This window comes from Danio rerio, chromosome 5 (genome assembly GCF_049306965.1).
Source record: "Danio rerio strain Tuebingen ecotype United States chromosome 5, GRCz12tu, whole genome shotgun sequence".
Classification (NCBI taxonomy): Eukaryota; Metazoa; Chordata; class Actinopteri; order Cypriniformes; family Danionidae; genus Danio; species Danio rerio.
The window spans coordinates 28,844,808-28,867,596 of NC_133180.1; the positions used below are offsets into that span (position 1 = coordinate 28,844,808).

Below are 22,789 nucleotides of genomic sequence, written 5' to 3' on the forward strand. Positions count from 1 at the left end.
GGGTCTAATAATTGTGACTTGAACTGTATATATTTACTGAATGAAGAAAAAAGGCCTTTATAAGTAAACAAATAACATACACTTCAGAATGTGGTGCATCATCCTTGAAAATAATTACAACAGATCTCAAATAATAATAAAAATAAAACTTTAAAAATATGACAAAGTGGTCTCTTAGCTCAACTTGTCCCATCAGAGGGAAAATTGAGCCCAAGTAGAGCCACACTTTACCTCCATGCTATATTAAAGTAAGAGCAATTCAATTACAAATGATTTCTTAGGATCCATACAGTGTGTAAGCTTCTGTAGCTTTAAAACATTTGGTTATGCTTCAGCTCCCATCAAACTTAATAAGAATAAAGCAGTCTGATTGATGAATGGAATAAATGCATGGACGGGTGACTTCAGAATGGTTTTATTGTTTTAAATGCCCTTTTATTTCAAGTCTTATTTAAAAGAGTAGTTAAAAGAATATTGATTAAAATTGATTTGTGATTGACCTTACTGAACCAGGCTAAAACATAACATACCCATTTAAATGTATGGAAATTAAGTTAACAACTTTGAAGGCCAGTTTTCTTTACGTGACCAAATCAAGTTAAAATCAAAGAACAAATTAAAACTTGTTGTTTTAAAACTTTAAAAGTTTATTTCTTCTGTTGAACACATACTTTGTAGAATGCTGGTTGTTGTGACCCATTATATACCACAGTTGAAAAACGAATAACATGGAAGTCATATCGTCTTTTGTGCTCAACACAAAAACTGAAATGAACAGTGAGTACATGATGACATTTTTTAAAGTGAACTAATCCTTTAAATGTACTTGGCATACTTACTATACAGTAGATGGCTAACAGTGTGTGACAAAAGAATCACAGTCATACTACACACATTCATACCAAACAGCAGGAGAAACTTTTCAGCCTGTGACCCCCAAAATAACAATGCCAGTGACTCGCGACCCCAGCATTTCTTGAAGGTGGTTATAAATATACAAATGTGGCGCACACAACAATAGGCCTATATAAACACAAGCATATTTACAACACAAAAAAAGTGCAACAGGTTTACAGCCATATCATATTTATTGTCATTCATTAATTTGTTTAATTTAATAGTAACCTCACCTAAAGAGACTGGTGGGCACAACATTTAATTCTATTCTTAGTTTAAGTTTGGAGAGCGCCTATCAGAGATCCTTCTCAATATTCAGTTGTGGCCTGTTTTTTTTTATGTATTTGATTTCCATAAAGATGTCAAACTTTAATCTGGTGCTATAAAATCAATCTGCTCCATTTGACAGTATAGCTGTGCTGTTAATCTAACGTAAACACACAATCCTATGAAAAAATAACTGAAAGGCTGACGGTTTTTTATTTGCATGTTTTGTTTTTTATGTAACTATTAACAGCTTCTCTTCTGTGCGTTATGGATAAAATATGGTATTCTAATAGTATAATAAAATTTATTTGACTTTCGGAAATCACCAAGGGACCCCCTGTCACTGTCCCATGACCCCCCAGGGGGTCCCGACCCCCACTTTGGGAATCAGTGCCATACAGTATGTCAGTTTTTTAGTGTTTACAAAGTAAATATTTATTCAAAATGAGTAAAAGAGAGCAGCTTATAACTTTTTTAAATATTTGTGGTCGCAAGAGCTTTTTTTTTTTAATGATTGCCAAGAAAATAGTTTGCACTGCTGGATTATTGTTGTTTACTGTTGCTATTGACTGATCTCATATGACTGCCTCGTTTTCCAGCCCACACACCCGTAACCACATCATCCCGGAGGAGAAAAGTTTTCTTTGGCAGAGGAACTTACATTTTTGATTTTGATTTTAGGAGAATTATGTGTTAAAAAAAAAAAAATGACTTGCATTGAAAAAATCAATTATTATAAATACTGCAATCATTTATAGAAAAAGATTTTTTTTCTCTAATGGTCTCTTTTTGCTAATGTTGCTACTTTACATTTCACAGCGACCACAGCTGCATTTTTTACCATAAATTTCTCTCCCTCTTTTTTTTTTTTTTTTTTCAGTCTATTGTGTTTTGTATGAAGAATTCTGACAGCTGACTTCTGCATTACACGCCATTCTCTGTCTCAATACATTAGCTGAAACACGGCGAGAGCCAGTAATGGTGTGAACTACCACGCTGATGGGAGCAGGTGCATTATGTCCTGTTCCACAGCTGGAAATATAAACACCGTATTGACTGCAACAAGTACCTTTTATGCATTGAAATGCTCAGCTATGATGGATACTAAAAGCCACAAACCGTACTATTAGCATCTTCCCCTGCCATTTTAGTAAATACACCTAGGAATGAATAATTAGTTTGTCACTGCAACAAGCAGAATATATATTGAGAAGGTAAGTGTCGTATTATAAAACGTAATCCATTAGCAAATATGAAGGTGAGAACAAACTGTTGTCTTGAGGGAGCCATTTCGGAACAGAGTGGGTTCCTGTACCTAAATCAATGGTCTCGAAGACAGCTGGAGTCCTACTGAGTATGTGCAGGGAGCCAGTGGATGGTAATATAACAGATATGACATATTGATGGAGGGCCTGTTTCTCTGTGTGCATTTCACCCTTCCTTCAGTAATGGAATTAAAAGACTATTGCTAGATCCCAGCCAGCTGGATGCAGCGCTCAGAAAACAACTTTGACATTCACGAAGATATACGCATGCACATTTATGCATACGCAAATATGCATGAAAACCTTCAGGTCTTTTTGCTTGGGGCAAGAGTGTAGTCACAGGTTTCTGTTATTGCTGATCAAATTGGATGTTTTCACATTTCTATTTTGTCAGCTCTTGGTAAGAAATGACCTGTCGAAGAAATGCAACAGGGAACAATACAGATTTTTTTTTTGCAGTGCCATTTTAAAAAATGGGGGGAAACATATTTCTTTGTGGTTGCTCTGTCATTTGATATTACACTGAAAAATGATCAAAACTTGTCAGTGTGATTCAATCATTTCTAGGATTTTTTAAATTGCATTAAGATTACATTAAGAAAGACTCATAAATATTAGTATCTCTGATTGGTTCTTTAATAAATTTCCCCTTATGTATTTTTTCTTTAACTTCACAACTTGGGGTTTAAACAGTTTTTAAACCTTTTAAAATTGTATCTATTTAGTTATTTATTTTCCCTTCTAGCAAGGCTGCATTTATTTTAGAAAGACTACAGTAAAAACAGCCGTATTGTAATAAATAATTGCAATTAAAATGACCCTTACTTCTATTTTTTGATCGATTTTAAAATGCAGTTATTTCTGTTATTGAATCATCCAAATAGCTCCATTGCGGCTTTTAGCCTAGGAGAGCACACATTACAAATATTGATGGATTTACATATTTTGATGAGTAATTACTTTACAAACAATGATGATCATAAAAATAAATTAGAAATATGTAATACATTTAGGGGCAGCACAGTGGCGCAGTGGGTAGCACAATCGCCTCACAGCAAGAAGATCGATGGTTCAAACCCTGGCTGGGTTAGCTACCATTCCTGTGTGGAGTTTGCATTTTCTCTCTGTGTCCGTGTAGGTTTCCTCTGAGTGCTCCGGTTTCCCCCACAAGTCCAAAAAACATGCAGTACAGGTCAACTGGGTAAGCTAAATTGTCCGTAGTGTATGTGTGTGAATGAGTGTGTATGGATGTTTGCCAGTGATGGGTTGCAGCAGGAAGGGCATCCACTGTAACATATGCTGAATAAGTTGGCGGTACATTCCGCTGTGGCGACCCCTGATTAATAGAGGGACTAAGCCGAAAAGAAAATGAAATAATGTATTTAGGCCCAATCCCATTTCTACCCTAGCCCTTCCTTTTGCCCTTGAAATGAAGATTTTCCAGGACCACACTAGAAACCAAAGGGTGCGAAAATTTCACAGAATACACCAGCTACAACAGCAACATGGCTGCATATGCAAGTCAGGAGATGCACAAATTAGTATTGTTTGGCATTATTAAAAATGTTTACAACAAACATATAAATTTAATTATTACATTGATACATCCTTTTTAAATAAAAGCATAAAATTCTTCAATCAACCGATCAATCAATCAATCAATCAATCAACCGATCAATCAATCAATCAATCAATCAATCAGTCAGTCAATCAATTAATCAATCAAATCCACTAAACTCAAACTTCTTTAGTGTATGTATACGCTAAGCAGAACAGAATCATTGGAGAATCACAACTGTCTAATTACTCAATGCTGTTGCATCCTCAGATAATAAAATCTCTGAAATTACAATTAGATACAACCAGCATACAGCTCGGAAAGGCTGACCAGAGGCCCAGAGCACCTGGCGAGTTAAATCACAGAACCTGATTTCTGCCAATCAGATTTCTGGTTTGCTGGTTCTAGAAATATTGTCAGGAACCATGGCATGATATACATTTCTAAATATTTTAAAGCAAATGATTTCCACATCAAGAGTGGATCACAAGTGGATCCTCCAAATCCAAACGAAATCAAATCAATTTGTTTATTTCTCTCTCCTTATACAGTATATATGCTTTATATATGTGCAGTTTTGACATGTTTACTAAGTTTGCCATTCCTTTTTGTTTGTTTTTGTGCAGCATGTTCATTAAAGTATAATCCAAACATCCAACCACAAGCTGTCCTTTACTTTCTCAAAATAGAGTTTAATGTAGTGGAACAAAATCAACACCTTCCCTTCGCTGCCACAGAAGTGAGAGCTTATCTAAAACTTTTTATAACTAAATTTAGACATCTCTCAGGAAAGCACACCAAAACACTCTCTCTCTCTCTCTCTCTCTCTCTCTCTCTCTCTCTCACACACACACACACACACACACACACACACACACACACACACACACACACATATACAAATGTGAGAAAAGAACTGATGGCATTCTTCAAAAAAAATTTTTTCAGGTTCACGCATATTTTTGCACTTGAAAATGTGCTTATGGTTTCTTTCTCCGTGTGCATGTATTTACTTAAGTTCAGTTCAGATCACTGCATCACATTATTCTGCAGTACCATTTATCTTAAAAAACAAAATATAAATCTTAGACAAGCAATCAACATTAACAGCGGCTAAAAGTAAGGAAGCAGCCTTATAAGGAGCTGATAATCTTCTAGCGGACTGGAAAAGATGTAGCGATTTCCAGCAAATAATGATGGAGGGTAACAAAACAATCAATCATTGTTTCTGCTGCTTTACAGCCACTAACAATCAAATTCACTGTTTACTCAAGTGGTTCTTTAAGCCAGTTTAAAAAAAACTAATTGTTTTTCTTGAGTCCCAGCACCTTTCCAAACTCAAAAACATAAACAAAAAAACAGACCTATAGGTACACACAATTCACTACAGTTTCAGTTGAAATTATGATTACGAGGCAGATTTTTAAAGGGGTGGTCCAAAATGTATTTTTAAGGCTTGTTAGTGTTTATAAGATGCAAAGCAATGTGTGCTCATGCTTTACTTTAAACTTCCGTTATTTTTTCATATATCCTACTGATTATGTACAGCTCAGCTAACATGGCTGCTGCATGGTGGGCGCCATAGCGACCAGCGTCTTCCAGTAGAATGCTAAAAACTTCCGTTTACAGCGTTTACAACTGTTAATTTGCGCTCCGAAAATGGGTTTTAATAGCGTTTTTAATATATTACAGAGTGTTTTTGTGTCACACAACTTAGAAATGTGTCTGTTAACACCATTTTAATCTGTCAGATGTGGTTCAGCCCGTCAGTAATACGAGAAAAACATTTTCCTAGTTCACGTGTCTGCCGTCAGAAATACAGTGTGTGTGTGTGTGTGTGTGTGTGTATTGAAGAGCCGCTGAGCTAACAGCTGAAAGGCCGGGAACACACACACACACAAACGCAAAACTTCGCTGCATTATAGAGCAAACCGTATTATTAGCATGAAACTTATGTAAGTCATGCAATTTACAAAAATGACCAATAAAAGTCTGTTACTGATCCTCTGCAGGCTGATTTGTTGTTCATTCTAATCGCGAGCCATTTATGTTTCATTTCATGTGTTGTTTTTTCCACGGTTTGTGTTTTTCTGTCATATCGAAATGACACGCCTATATTTTCACGGTGTAACAGTTATTAAATCAGTGAGTCAGTGAGACAGTACAGGCTGCGTATGTGTCTGTCAAACATATTGGTGAACTACATTTGTTTGGGCTGGTTATATATTTGAAAGAAAGAGAAACTGTTGACTTTAGCGATGACAAGGCTTCATTTAAACGGCAGAAGATGCCGTCTGACAACGAGGGAAAAACGCCTCACAGCAGCTGTTTTCCATCCTATTAGATGGATTTTTTTAAATGATCAGTCCAGGAGATGGTGCTGATGGACAACAGAATTAGTTCAAAGATGATAAAAGCTGGTAAAATAAATTAAAACTATCGTTTCAAAGCTGTCCAAATGTGACTGTTACATGCATCAGCTGCTGACCGGAAGTTCTTAGCATTCTCCTTGCGCATACACGCAAAGCATCATGGGTAATTTTGTGTTCCAAGAAAAAGGTCTATAGATTGGCTCAACGTCACCAGTAAAGCATCACGCCCCTACAAGCATGCACTTTGCCTCTGCTATGTAAACACTGTTAGTCAGAGTTTGTTAGCTATATCAGTTTGAGCCTGAATCAGACAGAAAATGAGGACACATAGGACACAGCTGAACCAACTAACAAATAAAAATACTTAAAGGTTGTAGTTCACAATCCACAGCTTTGTCTATTATGTTTTGAGCTGTAGCAACCCCTGCTTAATAAGGGGAAAATGAAGTCGAAAATGAATGAATGAATGATGTATGCAAAACGGAAATGTAATAAAATGGCAATGTATTTCTGTATATTTAGAGCAAGTTTGGTGCAAATTTAAAGATCTATGTACAGTTTTAAAATGTAAATTTCATTCTGTGTATTTCACTATTTCTACATATTAAAACTTTGTTTTGTGATTTTTGGATTTTCATTATTTTGCACCAAACTTATTTTTATATACATTATATTTCTATATTTTAAAAAAATGCATAAATACATTGCCATATATATTGCATTGTCATTTTCCCTATTAAATTTCAAAATGAATTTTGAAGCTTTCATTTTACTCCACATTCCCGCAGTATTTAGTGTCTTATTTCAAGTAAAACATTTTGTCAAATGCTGCCATTCAAGACTTCTGTAGGTTTTTGTCTGAAACATGTATTCTCTTTTCTGCTGTATTTAGAGCAATTTTGTTCAATTATCTCTTCAAACGAGTGATTATCTTGTCAAGTTTAATGCTGCTATCAAAAATTCATTCAAAGTCCTTCACAGTTTTTGTAAGCCTACTTTGTTTTCTAACTATTAAACTATTGTGAGCGACATGTAGCTTGGAGTTTGTGGACACTGTTTTCTAACTATTAAACTATTGTAGTATCTTCTTCAGCACAGTGTGATGTGATGACAATTGAGGTCAGCGAGAGTTTGTCATGTGGAGTTTACGTACCAGTGATGAGGCCAGGCTTGGTGGGAAACACACAGATGAGGAGCGAGAACAGGCAGGCAGAGCAGGTGGTCTGGGGTCACAGGTAGACTGGATCCAGCAGACCTTCCATAGCTAATGAGGACCTCTGGGCCAAGAAAGAAAAAGGAAAAATATGTATTAGTAATGAGTAAGCAAAGCTGTTAGTTAATTGAACCTCCTTTGAAACCAAACTCACTTGGGAAAAGCCGTCAAAGGCTTATTATTCAAAGAAAGTGTTGCTCAAATAAGAAGATATTTCTCTTTTTGCATATTTGCCTCTAGGGTTCGAGTCCTTTTTATGAATTTGTCTCCTTCCTTAACGCCATTTACACTGAGGTTACACTAACCACCCTTCTTTGAATGATCCACGCAGAAGTTAATCAGCCGCCTCTCTTGGGGGCTTTCAGTCAATGTCGTCATGTCCAGATTGTCATGGGTATCGTGCATTTACACGGGCTAACTAAGAGTGTTATGTGGTGGAGTAAAAAAAAGCATTCCACACACACTGGGATTTATGCATAATCGCTCCTGCAAAAATGGGGAAAAAAATACAAAGAGCTAGTTTCTGAAGGTAAAAAAGCCAGCAAGAGAATAGCAGGAACAATTGTGGGAACAGAAAGACAGCATCATGGCTGGATGCCTACATGTCTGATAGCAGCAGGTGTTCCTCTATGTGCGGCACAAACTCAAATGGTACTGTAACTCTACAAAAGTCCCCATTGATCGCTCTTTCTGTTTCTCTTCTTTACTTCCTTTGCTCTTTTTTGTGACCACCGAATTAAACTGCTACTTTTATGTTTTCCATTCTCTCCCTTGCTTCTCGAAACTGTTTAAGTTACCATGAAAACATCTGCAGCTAAAAATGTCTTCATTACTATATAATACCAAATCGCTTGTTTGGTATAAACAAAACATTTCATTTACAAGTTTAAGATTGAAGATACAAGAGCTTGAATATGTATGGTCAAGGCTATAAGCAGTGTTGGTAGTGTCAAAGTTGTCAGAAGGTCCAGACTGTGTGGCTAATACTGGCTATAAGGATCCAGAGGCTGTCTCACTGACACATTCATTCATTCCATTTTCTTTGGCTTAGACTATTATTTAACAGGGATCACCACCGCCAGTCACACTGTATGTTTTATATGGCGGATGCCCTTCCAGCCGCAACCCAGTACTGTGAAACACCCATCCACTCTCACATTCACATACTCATACACTACAGCCAATTTTGTTTACCCATTTCATCCATACCACATGTCTTTAGACCGTGCTGCCCTTCACTGACATATAATGCAACTATTCACAGTCTGTTTTTTTGACCATCTTGTTTAGGGGCATGGAATATCCTATTATTACAACTTTCTGTAATAATAGTCCACAATGTTAATCTTATATAAAGATTCCATGCCATCAATAAAATACTATGTTTACTTTAGTCATAACCGTCTAAACTGTCACATTTGTAAACAATGGCTTTTGAAGAACATGACAGACATTTTTTTATACTGTAATATACACTCACCGGCCACTTTATTAGGTACACCTTACTAGAACCGAATTGGATCCCCTTTTGCCTTCAAAACTACCTTAATCCTTAAGGGAATAGATTCAACAAGGTACTGCAAATATTCCTCAGAGATTTTGGTCTGAAGTTGCTGCAGATTTGTTGGCTACACATCCATGATGCAAATCTCCCTTTCCACCTAATCCCAAAGTTGCTCTATAGCTCCAACGGTGGGATTGAGTTCTGGCGACTGTGGAGGTTTGTGTACTGTGAACTCATTGTCATGTTCAAGAAACCAGTCTAAAATGATTTGTGCTTTATGACATGGTGTGTCATCCAGCTGGAAGTAGCCATCAGAAGATGGGTTCACTGTGGTCATAAAGGGATGGACATGGTCAGCAACAGTACTCAGGTAGGCTGTGGCTTTGACATGATGCTCAATTGGTACTAATGGGCCCAAAGTGTGCCAAGAAAATATCCCCCACACCCTTACACCACCACCAGCCTAAACCTTTAATAAAAGCCAAACTGGATCCATGCTTTTATGTTGTTGACGCCAAATTCTGATCCTACCATCTAATTGTCGCAGCAGAAATTGAGACTCATCAAACCAGGTGAGGTTTTTCCAATCTTCTATTGTCCAATTTTTGTGAGCTTGCGTGAATTGTAGCCTCAGTTTTCTGTTCTTGCCTAACAAGAGTGGCACCTTGTGTGGTCTTTTGCTGCTGTAGCCCATCCGCCTCAAGCTTTGACATGTGGGTCAGAGATGCTCTTCTGTATACCCTGGTTGTATTGAGTGTACTGGCCATTCTCCTCTGACTTCTGGCATTAACAAGGCATTTGCACACTGGATATTTTGTCTTTTTCGGACCATTTTCTGTAAACCCTAAAGATGGTTGTGTGTGAAAATCCTAGCAGATCAGCAGTTTCTGAAGTACTCAGACCAGCCCGTCTAGCACCAATAACCATGCCACGTTCAAAGTCACATAAATTACCATTCTGGTGCTCAGTTTGAACTTAAGCACATCATCTTGACAATGTCTACATGCCTAAATGCATTGAGTTGCTGCCATGTGATTGGCTGATTAGAAATTTGTGTTAACATTCAGTTGGACAGGTGCACCTAATAAAGTGGCCAGTGAGTGTATATGCCATAATAACCAGCTGTTTGTGGCTTGTGATTCTTATACATTTCTATTAATTTTGAATAATAATATGGGACCTTGACATCTAAAAAAGGTGACTAAGATTTCACTCACTTACTATCCTTCAGCTTAGTCCCTGATTTATCAGGTGTAATCACAGAGAAATGAACTGCCAATTACTCAGGATTATGTTTACAAAGCGGATGCCCTTCTAGCTGCAATCCAGTATGCCCATGCATTCTCTCAATTACACACACTCACATTATCGACAATTTTTGTATACCTAATTCGCCTTTAGCTCATGTCTTTGGACTGTGGGGGAAACGGGAGCACCCGGAGGAAACCCACGGAAACAAAGTACGAACATGCAAACTCCAAACAGAAATGCAACCTGGTCCAACCGGGATTTCAGCAACCAGCAACCTTCTTGCAGTAAGACAACAGTGCAAACCACTGAGACACCCTATAAGAATTAATACATAAAAATAAACCCATAAAATATCTAATTCTGGGAGACCTGTTTTTTATACAAGACCAACCCAGGCAACATGTTATTTCAAAACAGAAAAGGTCAAAATTAGTTACTTTGGTAAATTTGTCACGATCAAAAGACTGAGAAGCCCTAATATGATTTGAAAACATAAACAAAAGATCACTAAATATAATACTTATTAAAAAATACAGTTGAATTAAAAATATATATTTATTGTTAACAAACATGACTCTCCAGCAAGACGAGACTTTCTTTCCTGGTGGAATGATGTGGTCTCAAAATTAAAGGTTAACGATGCAATTCATTCATTAAATATTCATTTAATAACAAACAGGGTTTTTTTATGAAATACATAATACATGAAAGATGACATTATATTCATTGTTTATTTTGCTGAGGGTAATGTGCATCGATGCACAAATGTGTGAAACAGACATGTGATTATTGTGCTGAAAGGTTTATTGCTTTCTGAGGGGAACGGAGATAACAAGGTATCAAAAGTATTGAAGATTAAGTTCTTCATCTGTGCACGATAACATGGTATTGTATCTGCATGAAAGAATACCTGTGTGAACGACAGCACAAAATTAATTAAAACCCAGAATGACATCAGAAGGTGATATTTCAAGCCCACGTTCAAAAGCATCCAGTTACACAGCACTATCATCACAGCTTGCTACTCGACGCAGGTAATTATTTACAAATCCACCAAGACAATTACCAGTTGCCTTTATTTTGATAAAATATTCAAGATAACGGACCCATAAATCTTGTTAAAAAACATTGTTTAAACAAACAGTTTAACAAACCTCCTATTTTAACTGTGATGACTTCCATGAGGCTGGAAAACAAGGCGGGAAAGAGAAACATAAAATTAAACAAAGACTCATAGCAACCCACTGTTATCTCTAAAAACAAGTCTTAAACGTTCCTGTTGATGTTTAAAGCTCTTGTCGTTTCGAGTTTGATTGACGCCTGTGATCGTCAACAGTAATGCTTACATTTACTGTAAATGTGCGTAGAAGATCTAAATCCCAAGTGTGTTTATTTGGCGTTCGAATTTGCCTGCATTTAAACGATAGCACTAAAAGTCATGAGAAAGCCCAGATCCACCTTGACATGTCGCTGCATTAATCAATAGACTAAACAGGAGCGATTTGTTTAGATTTTACTTTGGCGAGCAGGTTTTGGTGGATGGTGAGATGCAATAAACACTTTCAAAGGCTTCTTCACATGAACGAGTGGATTGATCGCATCCAAACCTAAGCTAAAACAAGAAGCATGTGTGCTGAAGTGCAACAGAGAAGCTCTTACTGCGGTAATTCAAACAGACTCCATATCGGGATGTCAGAGGATGGATAATTGGAATGCTAAAGCTGGTTGCCTAGGTGATTTTCGGGAGCTTGCGTTTGGATTTTGTCAGAGTTTGGCAGATAAAAGGTAGCAGCATGGCTGTGATTTGCAAAAAGCTTAGTGGTGTCTCCACACAGCACCCCTATCGTTCATCAGTATTCATCTACTGGGCTCCCGAAAAGCGCTATTGAGCTATCGTTAAAGGTAGGATTAGAACAGGGTGACCCCTACACCTCTGATTAAGTGCGTCCCGCCAGTTGAGTCACTGCAATGCATTCCTATAGTCTCTAACACTTACATGCAATTAGTTGCTGGAATTACATAATTGCTCTCACCATGAGGGCATCAATTATTAAAATTACCCTAAAGTCTAAAGAACAAGAGACTGAGAAAAGAACTCCAGGTGGGAGGAAAATTGAAGTGATGAAGGCCTCAGTGACATAACAAAAGTGTTCATACCGATTTGTGTGTGTGTATCTTGTATTCCTTACGTCATAGGGACCAAATGTCCCCACAAGTATGGCAATACTCGGCCCTCATAAAGAGAATGGCTCGTAAATCACATACACTGAAGTATTTTGAGAATGTAAAAATACTGATTGTTTCCAGAAAATGTTGAGTTTAAGGGTAGAGTTTGGGTATAGTATATGAGGACACAAGACAAAATCTAAACACACATCTCATTTACTCATTTTCCTTCATCTTAGTCCCTGATTTATTAGGGTCACCACAATGAAATAACTTTGAAATGTAATACTCTGGCATATGTTTTACACAGCGGATGCCCTCAGCACCGTGCTGGGAAACACCCATACACATTCTCATTTTCACATGTACTCCTACACTACAGCCAATTTAGTTTATCCAATTTACTCTTTCCACATGTTTTTGGACACAGGAACACCGGGAGAACATGCAAACTTCACACAGAAATGCCAACTGGCCCAGTCAGGACTCAAACCAGCGACCTTCTTGCTGTGAGATGACAGTGCTAACCACTGAGACACCGTGTCGAGAGATACACAACACATTTAATAAAAGTTTAAAAGTAATAAATAAATAAAAACACAACAAGTAAAATGTTTTTACATGTTGGGTTTAAAGTTTGTTAAGACCATTTCATATCAGTTCTTATTGGAATTGGGTGTGTTCACCCATTTGGTCTTGACCAAATAAGAAATTAATTAATTTAGTGCTGGTCTGGTCAGTGTACAAATTGACATTTAAAAAAAAAAAAACAAATGTAACAGATCTTACTAAACAACCAAAAGTGCAATGTGCTAGGGTAAATGCTCTCCTTTTGTCTGTACATGTGATGGTATTGAAATTGTTGAGAAATTAAGAGTATATATAACCAGTTGAAGCTTGGATCAATTTCAAATCACTGATGCCTGCATGCTTACAGGACAGCCACTGGCACTGCATCCTTTTACCTCCACCTGCTCCTGAAGGTCTAATTCCCCATCAGGGTGGGAGCAACACTTTGTGGTGACATCACAGAGAGGCTATAAGTAACTTTCCAAAACCTTCTCATTCAATGTTCCTCACTGGTGAAATGGTCTTCCCATTCCCACTCAGAATGCGTATACAGTGATATACTTCAAACGACAAGTTCAACAACTAAAAACCCATCTCTTCAGAGAACACCTGAAACCCGATGAATAATACCAAAACAACCTATAGAACCCATTTTTAACCCCCTCACCCCACCCCCCCACACACACACAAAAAACTCCTACTCTAGCACTACAATTACTGAGCACAAACAGGTTACTTTGAATAACTAGAACTTCTTGTGTGTATTGCCTCTTCTTGTTGAATCGCTCAATTGTAAGTCAATTTGGACAAGCGTTTGCTGAATGACTAAATCTAAAACATTGAAAGCTTGTCTTGCAAGTCTTGCGTTTTTGTTGATTTAGATCATGGGTGGTCAATCCTGTTCCTGGAGATCTACCTTCCTGTACAGTTTAGCTCCTACCCTGATCAAACCCACCTGAACCAATTAATTAGGACCTGAAATCCACTTGATAATTACAGACAGGTGTGTTTGATAAGGGTTGCAACTGAATTCTGCAGGAAGGTAGAACTCCAGGAACAGGACTGGCCACCCCTGATTTAGATGTTTATGATCTATGATGTCTTAAATGTTTTTTTTCTTGGCACCTATAATAATTGAACCACTTTCAAATTTTCATTTTCATTGCAAATCATATTTATTTGTTTTGGGTGAATTTTGAATTTCCACAACCAGCACAGAGCCTCAGGGATCGAGAGAGGCTGAATTGCCTATAGCCCCAAATCTGATGCCTATTTTAATCAAACTGCACCAGAGAGTGTTTGGAAGCGGATTGAGGTTTAACTTTGCATTTAGCTTTCATTTGTTTAGTGCACACCAAGGTTCAGATGGTAAAGATTACACTTGAATGAACTGCACTAACAGGGCAACTGAGTTCATTTTAATTAAACCAACCCCCAAAAGTGTTAAACACACCCTAAAATAACCAGATAAATATACAGTCTAAGTTTAAGGATCCCCAGTACACCTACACTTTAAATGTATCTCTGCTCTCTAGTCCAGTGTGCTACCTTGATTATTATTTATGACAGCAACTTTATGTAAAATCCGGCAAGATGGTTGAAAGGTGAAGGAAATAAATGCATACTTAAAGACAAAGAGGAAAATGAGAAGGTGTAGGAGAGGCGCGGATGACAGATGGAGTGATTGCATTCATGTTGTGGAGGCCTAAACGTCTCAAATTTGGCTGCTAATATCTCACATTAATAACCGGACCCTATAATGAAAGTATAACCAGATAAGTAGCAAAGGGGAAAGTGAGAAGAGGAGATTAAGAGAAAAAGCGTCTCTGAACAAAAGGGGAAAATCTTGTAGACCAACTCAGCCTTTTATTATGCATAATAGATAGAAACATTGAAAGAAATTGAAAAAGGAAGAAAAAGTGCCTGTGTGCTTATGTATATTTGAATATGCCATTCAATTTCAAAAAGCACAACCCTCCCCTCAACCTAGCCCTCATAGGTCAAGAGGGGAGACATTGTGCAAAGACATCCTCCTGCAAACTGGATTTCTATTACCTAAAACTGAATGCAATTTTCTCTGAATAAAGTAGAAATGAGAGCAAGATGACAGCTGAATGAACCAGAATTACTTCCCACCCAAAGCCTACAAAGGGCGGACTGAAATAACTGATGGTTATGATGAAGTATTTCCATCATTTTTCAAAGGATTTTTTTTATGGTAATACACAATTGTTCAAAAATGCTTTTGAAAAAAATAAAAATCAGTCAAAAACTGTCTTTCAAATGAAAAAAAAATCATAAAAGATATTAAATAAAATGTTTTCCAGCACTGTTCTTAAGATAGATATCTCTATTTCAAGGTTGTTTAAATCTACAAACGGCTGATTGTTCTTGAATTGAATTTCAGGTCATTTGGTTCAAAAGCAGGAGAGATTTGATCTTTAATCTTACGTGGATTAAGGATGTAGTTTACACATTTGTTGTTTGGTTTTGATCTCTACATTTAGGCAAAAAAAAACCCTGCTCTTAATAAATTCTGAAAGAAATCATTTGTATGAGAGAAATCGTGCCTTTACAGACGCAACCCAGTACTGGGAAAACCACACACTCATGGCAAATTCAGTTTGTTCAATTTACCTGTACCACATGTCTTTGGACTGAGGGGGAAATTGGAGCACCAGGAGAACACATGCAAACACGGGGAGAACATGCAAACTCCACAGAGAAATGCCAACTGACCCAGCCGGGACCAGCGACCTTCTTGCTGTGAGGCAAAAGTGCTAACTACTGAGCCACCGCGCCACCTTTGAAAGAATTTTCATTTTTGACTGAAATAATGTAGAGATCTCTGCGCCAGGACATAATTTTTAATACCGCCCGCTCCCGCCAGGTTTTAGTCCGAACCTGACCGCTCCCACTTATATTCAGTATTTGTTGTCCTGCTGCCCAACCCACCCCGTTTTCTACCTGCCGCAACTGTTTCCTCACCATGACTATAGGATACAGAGTAAGTACAGAGTCCAGCTATACATGATACAGAGTCCAGACAGCCTATAACAAGCTGTCTGTATAAACACATAAACAGGTGTCGGGAGCGATATTGTTCGATCACCCGCTCCTGTTCAAATTACCAAACGCTACCGCGCTTTATTCGGAAATTTATTCTCGCTCCGCTAGAAATCTGGTCGGGTCCTGTGGCTCCCATGGTACAGCCGCGGGAATGCAGACCTTTAAACTACTGCTTTGATGTATAAGTTTAAAATTTTTCAAATGTATATTACAAAGTGAGAGACACAACATGTCTGTTATTGCTTATTGCAAAGTCTTATCATGTCTCTTTTAATGCCATCTGCAGAACCATTGAAACAGAGCTCAGCTTCAGCTCAGCCCGCTCCAATAATATCAGGTTGCAGGAGATTAAATTGTCAGATAAAAATTGCATCTTGCTGGTTGGTGGGGACACAAGGAGCATGATGACATTTCTGACTCCCCTTTAATTAACTCTGAACTCACCAGATGAACCTGCTGAAATCAAGATGTAACCCTTTACCTGAGAGCAAAAGCGCTGATGAGAAACCTCCAGAGTTTATGCAATGAATAGCCTATTGTATTCTTAATTGTAAAAAAGACTGAGCCAAAGTCATGCAGATTAAAATTTACATCCTTACATCCAAATATTTCCCTAGAGCCTGGTATACTTTGCTGTTACACATATGTAAAAGTCCAATATTTCCTCTACAGAATAGTAAAGTGCCTTGTGAATGTGCAAATGTAAATGCATTACATAAATAAATAAAAACCTCAAAATGACCCCCAACTCATTAATCTTTGCTTTTAAGGCATGGAATTACAAGGATAAACAAAATTTAAAAAACAAATGCAATAAACAATTAAACCTCCTAAAACGAATAGATTACATCACAATAAAGGAAATCATTCATTCATTCATTTTCTTGTCGGCTTGGTCCTTTTATTAATCTGGGATCGCCACAGCGGAATGAACCGCCAACTTATCCAGCAATTTGTTTTACGCAGTGGATGCCCTTCCAGCCGCAACCCATCTCTGGGAAACATCCACACATACACACACTCATACACTACGGACAATTTAGCCTACCCAATTCACCTGTACCACATGTCTTTGGACTGTGGGGGAAACCGGAGTACCCGGAGGAAACCCATGCGAAGGAAGGGAGAACATGCAAACTCCACACAGAAACGCCAACTGAGCCGAGGATCGAACCAGCGACCCAGTGACCTTCTTGCTGTGAGGTGAACGTGCTTCCCACTGCGCCACTGCGTCGCCTAAAGGAAATCAAATCTCATCAAATTTTTCCTCAAAGTATGGATTGGATTTATATTAAAGTTACCATAGATATTCAGTGAGGTGCAGTAAGTGATTAGTTTCTTTTGATTCTCGTGATGCACCGATCAAATTTTATTATGGCAGATTCCATTTACATTTGATTTATTTACATGCAAATTGGACAACTGTATTTTATATTTTTTACAAGAAGCCATGAAAACTGTTTTCAGTGAACAACATAGTTATTTGCTTTATCACAGGCTGAATCTGCAGTGATTTAATATTAGAGTCAACAACTTTACTTTAATCATGCTCCACATGTGCATTTTTTAAAATCGTCCGCTTCCGTTTTTGCAGGTCAACCGTTGCGTCCCTTATTTTCTCTCTTTTTTTTTTATTTAGCCGAGTGTCACTGACTGAATGCACTTATCTATATTGACCAACATTCCATTATTTTACTACCCATTTATGATCATTAACAACAAAAAATAGCTAGCTGTTAAGGGTAAACATGGTAAGACATTCATTCATTAATTTTTATTCGTCTAGTCTGTTTATTCATCAAGGGTCGCCACAGCGGAATGAACCGCCAACTTATCTTACATATATTTTACACAGCAGACGCAAGTAACCTAAAAAGTGACCTAAAATTGTCCATTTTTGATCCTTCATAGGTCACATCACAGAAGCCACCCAAGGACGGCACCTCTTTATCAGCTTCCAGTACTGTACATCCAACAGCCATGTAACATTACATGATTTAGCCGAAGGGCAATGGAGCATGGCTTTAAAGGAAATGAATGGAATTCAAAGTGTTTTCATAATCCTTGGGCCCCTGGTGGTTGGGGCCCTATGCTACATGCATACTATGCATATCAGGAGAACCAGCTAACAACGTCCACGCAGATTGCATGCAAATAATTTTGAATTGTTTTTGAAGTACTTAGTCTGAAAAATGATTTCCTTTTGCAGTTAGCAATAACACAAAACAACATCACACTACTGAAGATGACAAAAAAAAACAAAAAAAAAAACGGGTCAGTTCTTCATACCTCTCTTGAATAACCTTAGCTGATTTACCAGATCTCTAATCTTTAAATTGTAAGAACTGGTTCCTGGCTAATTTAATTCTTCAAACAATTTTGATAATCAGATTAAAATATCTGAATGAATTGATCTGAGATTACTGCGTAAAATTCTGATTGTTGTAAAGGATAGATCTAATGTTCCTCAAAATCATGGCTATTTGTTAATTTGAGAACCGAATCCTGTGGCTTAAGGAATAACTAGCTATTTAAATTCATTTTGATATTGAAGAAGTACACTGTATTTAATCATCTGCATGTTAGCTGTCAACAATGCGTGTACTTGACTTCCGTAAATTATCGTTCCTTCACACAAAAACAAAATCTTTCAATCTGGCAATCAATATTATCATACACTATCAAAAACTGTACAAACACTGAGGCATGTATTTGTATCTAAAAACTCTATATTGCTACCTTGAAAGTATATTAATGCCTAAAATATACACAGGTCCATAGCCAGTCTATTGAAAGGGGTGGTTCTTTTTTTCTCAAAAAGTAGACCTTTTTGCAGTTATTCGCCATACTTTCTATTAAATTACCAATTTCAAATACTGCATTTTAGTGACATTTGGAGCACTAATCTTTTCTAGATTAGCTTGTATGTGATCTTAACCACACAAAAGATGCAACAAAAAATATTTCCTACAATTTTGTCAAAGTGCTTATCATACTAATTTACCACAAAGTGTTTACTTACAAATGTGCATTTAAGGCTGTAAGTAAAAAATACAGTTTTATAAATAATGATGTAATGAGATTAGAAATTTAAGAAATTTTAAATAAAGAAATATGAAAATTAATTGTATTTAAAATACAAATAAATTATCATACATCTTTAAAAAACTATGAATCTGTTAAAACTTTACCTTTGTTCAAATCTGTTTTAAATCAAAAACTGTAGCCTACAGGCAAATAACAAACTGACCAGCTCATTTCCTCAGTCAGAATTTGTCCATTTAAATAATTTTAAATTTAATTTATAATAAAACCTTCTTCTATTAGTTATTATCACAATTCATGATGGAATCGTGTCAGAAATAGGACAAATGAGCTTATATAGGGCCTAAATTCAAGACTTTGTCAGTGGGGAGTGGGTTTTTTGAACCACCCGAACCCACTGGCTATAGGCCTGGTACATATTCATCACAAAATGTTTTAACAAATTTCTCTTTGAATCCTTTGAAAAGGCACCACCACTGTGAGTTTTTGTACCTTTATTTCTTTGTAGAACACACTATTCAATCATATTCAATTTCTTTTAAACATTTTTACAAACAAACAAACAACCAAACATCTGTATACTATTAGTATTACCTTTGCTTACAATGACACAATTTAATCCTGTTCGTATGAAATAAACTGCTCCCGAGCAGGTTTGAGATTACAGACCTGTTGCTATGACAACAATTCCTAAATGAGTTTAGAAGAACACACTATCCGGCATCATGTCAAATCGTCAGTAATCAAATCCAGCCAACTGAGTAATCCAGGTACAAGGAATCGGCCCTAGATGCCCATATGATCAATGCTTGTGTGTGTGGGGGGGGGGGGGGGGGGGGATTATATGATGTATCCACAACATGTATTTTTTTTTTAATTAGATAATAAGACAAGGGGCAGACAAACAAATGAGGATTAATCTTCCTGATGTGTACATGTTAAGCTCCTTTTTGCAAACAACATGATTTTATAAGACTTATATGTACACTAACGCATCTAAAAAAAAAAAAAAACTAAAAAAAAAAAAAACAAGAATTCCTTAAAACTATTTCAATCTGTCCACTGCACTTTTTCATTTAGGAATATGTATATGATTCATCATTCTCATAAATGACTCAAAATAATGCAGTCCAAACAATTTAGTCCAGCCAACTATGCATCCTATTCAGACCAATTGTTTTTTAGAGATTTAAAAAAAAAAAAGTGCATATGGTGAGACAGCAGGAAATTGCTGTTTAGGAAATGACTAATGCCAGAATAAACAGCCGTATTGTGCTATAATTAATATAAGGTTTGCAGCTAAGCTTATGTTTTCATCTTTCTGGCTGCAAACTGGACAGTGTGTCAGTGTTTATAAATCATTTGCACTGCGGACAAGGTTAAGCAAGCCATGTTAAAATATTATGACAGGTTTAACACTGAATATAAGTTATTTAATTTGATTTAGACTTCAAATAGCAAAAGACAGCAAATACCAGACTCAAGGCCATCTCGCTTTAATTCCTGGGCTAACTGACGGCTGAGTCACAACAGGACGATGCCCATCGTACACAATTCTGAAATATCTCCCCTTCTGTTCTCACCTTTAACCACAGGCTTACTCCACTAGAATAGTATGCCGTGTATATATATAAATAAATAAAAAATCCTGCCTGCTGCTTCGTGGTAGTTCAAGGCCTTCATCTTCTCCTCCTACCTGCTGTGACTGCCTTTAAGTTGTTTCTGTCACTTTGAAGTGACAACATTTCAACACTGCATAAAAAAAAAAAATCCATGTTGGCCTTGATTTCCTCTGTAAATCTTTTGAGGTCTCATTATCAGCTCCTGCAGTAATACATTAGCTCTACGCATCCTTAGAGATTTACTTTGGCCACATATGCAGTATAATGAATGCTAATGTCAATCACAACTGCTGACCAGAGGTCAAGTCAGAAAGGAAAGACCTTGAGGCACATTTCCTCCAGCTATTCAAATAAAATCAATGAGTATCTTTATCTGCGGGACTGCACGAGTTGTGTCTCTGTGGCATGTTGTCACCAACAGCTTTTGCTTTGCTTTTATTTACATCTGTTTTTTAAGGTCAAAATTAGACTCATAAGCCACTGTAACTCACAGGTGCGAGAAAAAAAGAGTTTAAAAGGATAATTCACACTATATATCAAGGAAAAGGAACGACTAAGAAAGCAAAAAGGACAGTGAGTCAGAAGATACAAGACAGGGAAGAAAAGCTAAATCAGCATTAACTCTCAATGTGGAGGTGTTTATGTGCTTATATTGCGGTCAGTGGGCCCATTCAGCTGTATTATCAGCAAATTCATTCACGATCATCCCCGCCAGCTAGTCTCACTGACATTTAATGTGTGTATGTGTGTATTTGTGCGGCTATATGCCATGGTTAATGATATACATTGGCCATGTACACACGTTTTCCTTCTTCGGCCTGTTTGGTTTTCCACTTGCAGAGGAGGATATTCTCTGTTGATGGTTCGTAATCCTGAAGCTATCCATTTAAAATAACCAGACTGCTGGTATTTTCCTCTTATACAGCTGGGATTCCAAATTCAGAGCTCAAGGTGCAAAATAAGTAGGGACTTAGATGAACTTCTTTTATGCACTGTGGTGTTTAATATAAGAACTTTTATCCCATAACCAATAAGGAGATTAAATAAACTCCATTTCATGTTTATCATCATAACACAGCTGTCATTTTAAAATGAAACTCTTGTGGTCACTTCAGCAGTGTTAAACACTCCAACAAGCATCTTCATTCCTTGATGCTATAATGCAGCACAAAATTAAACGTCTTTTCCCAAGTATGAGAACATGATGCTTTCTAAATGATACAAGAATCAAACAAACATGTGCGTTTCTCTCTAAACATTGCTCCTACTCTGAACTTAAAAGGGAAAGTAATTAACTAGATTACCTGCAGGAAGAGCGAGACTGTCAGCAGGGATTAAGGTTAGATGCGTGTTCTCTTGTTTATTATTTATGCGTTGACATTCAAATCACTCTGTTTGGTTGCGACTACGACGTAAAATGGATAAACAGCTTCTGTTATTTTACTGCCATCTAGTGGACAACGAGTTGAGTAATCCATCTTTGTGTTTGTTTTTCGGTCAAGAGAAGTTTGTTACAAAGACTGGCAGCAACACATTGTATTTATTAACGACTTCATATAGAATCCTTTAACATTTTAAATAAAAAAGCGATATTAAAAAGTAGAAAACAAAGAGTCGATATATAATTATAGAAATTTATATAAATATATAGTTTTAATATGATAAGATATAATTCATTCATTTTCTTTTCGAATTAGACACTTTAATTTGGGGTCGCCACAGCGGAATGAACCACCAACTTATCTACCATATGTTTTACGGTGCGGATGCCCATCCAGCTGCAACCCATCAGTGGGAAATATCCATACACCCTTATTCACACATAAGTTACACTACGGACAATTTAACGTTTGTTTACCCAATTCACCTATACATGTTTTTGGACTACTGGGGGAAACCGGAGCACCCGGAGGAAACCCACGCGAACACGGGGAGAACATACAAACTCCACACAGAAATGCCAACTGACCCTGCAAAACCCGGCTCGAAC

At 37.1% G+C, this 22,789-nt stretch overlaps 1 long non-coding RNA gene across 3 annotated transcripts in view; it reads right to left on the reverse strand.

Moving 5' to 3' along the window:
• LOC141385822 (uncharacterized) overlaps window positions 1-22,281 on the reverse strand; it is an 82,800-nt gene extending 60,519 nt beyond the window's left edge. For 2 of the 3 annotated variants that reach the window (XR_012406893.1, XR_012406894.1), the window contains exons 1-2: window positions 22,104-22,254; window positions 7,513-7,636 (exon numbers count right to left, since the gene is read on the reverse strand). This is a non-coding gene — a long non-coding RNA (uncharacterized lncRNA). Of the gene's footprint in view, window positions 1-7,512; window positions 7,637-22,103 lie in introns of all 3 variants that reach the window. The other variant, XR_012406892.1, reaches the window with a different exon arrangement.
• Between the last annotated feature and the right edge of the window lie 508 nt (window positions 22,282-22,789).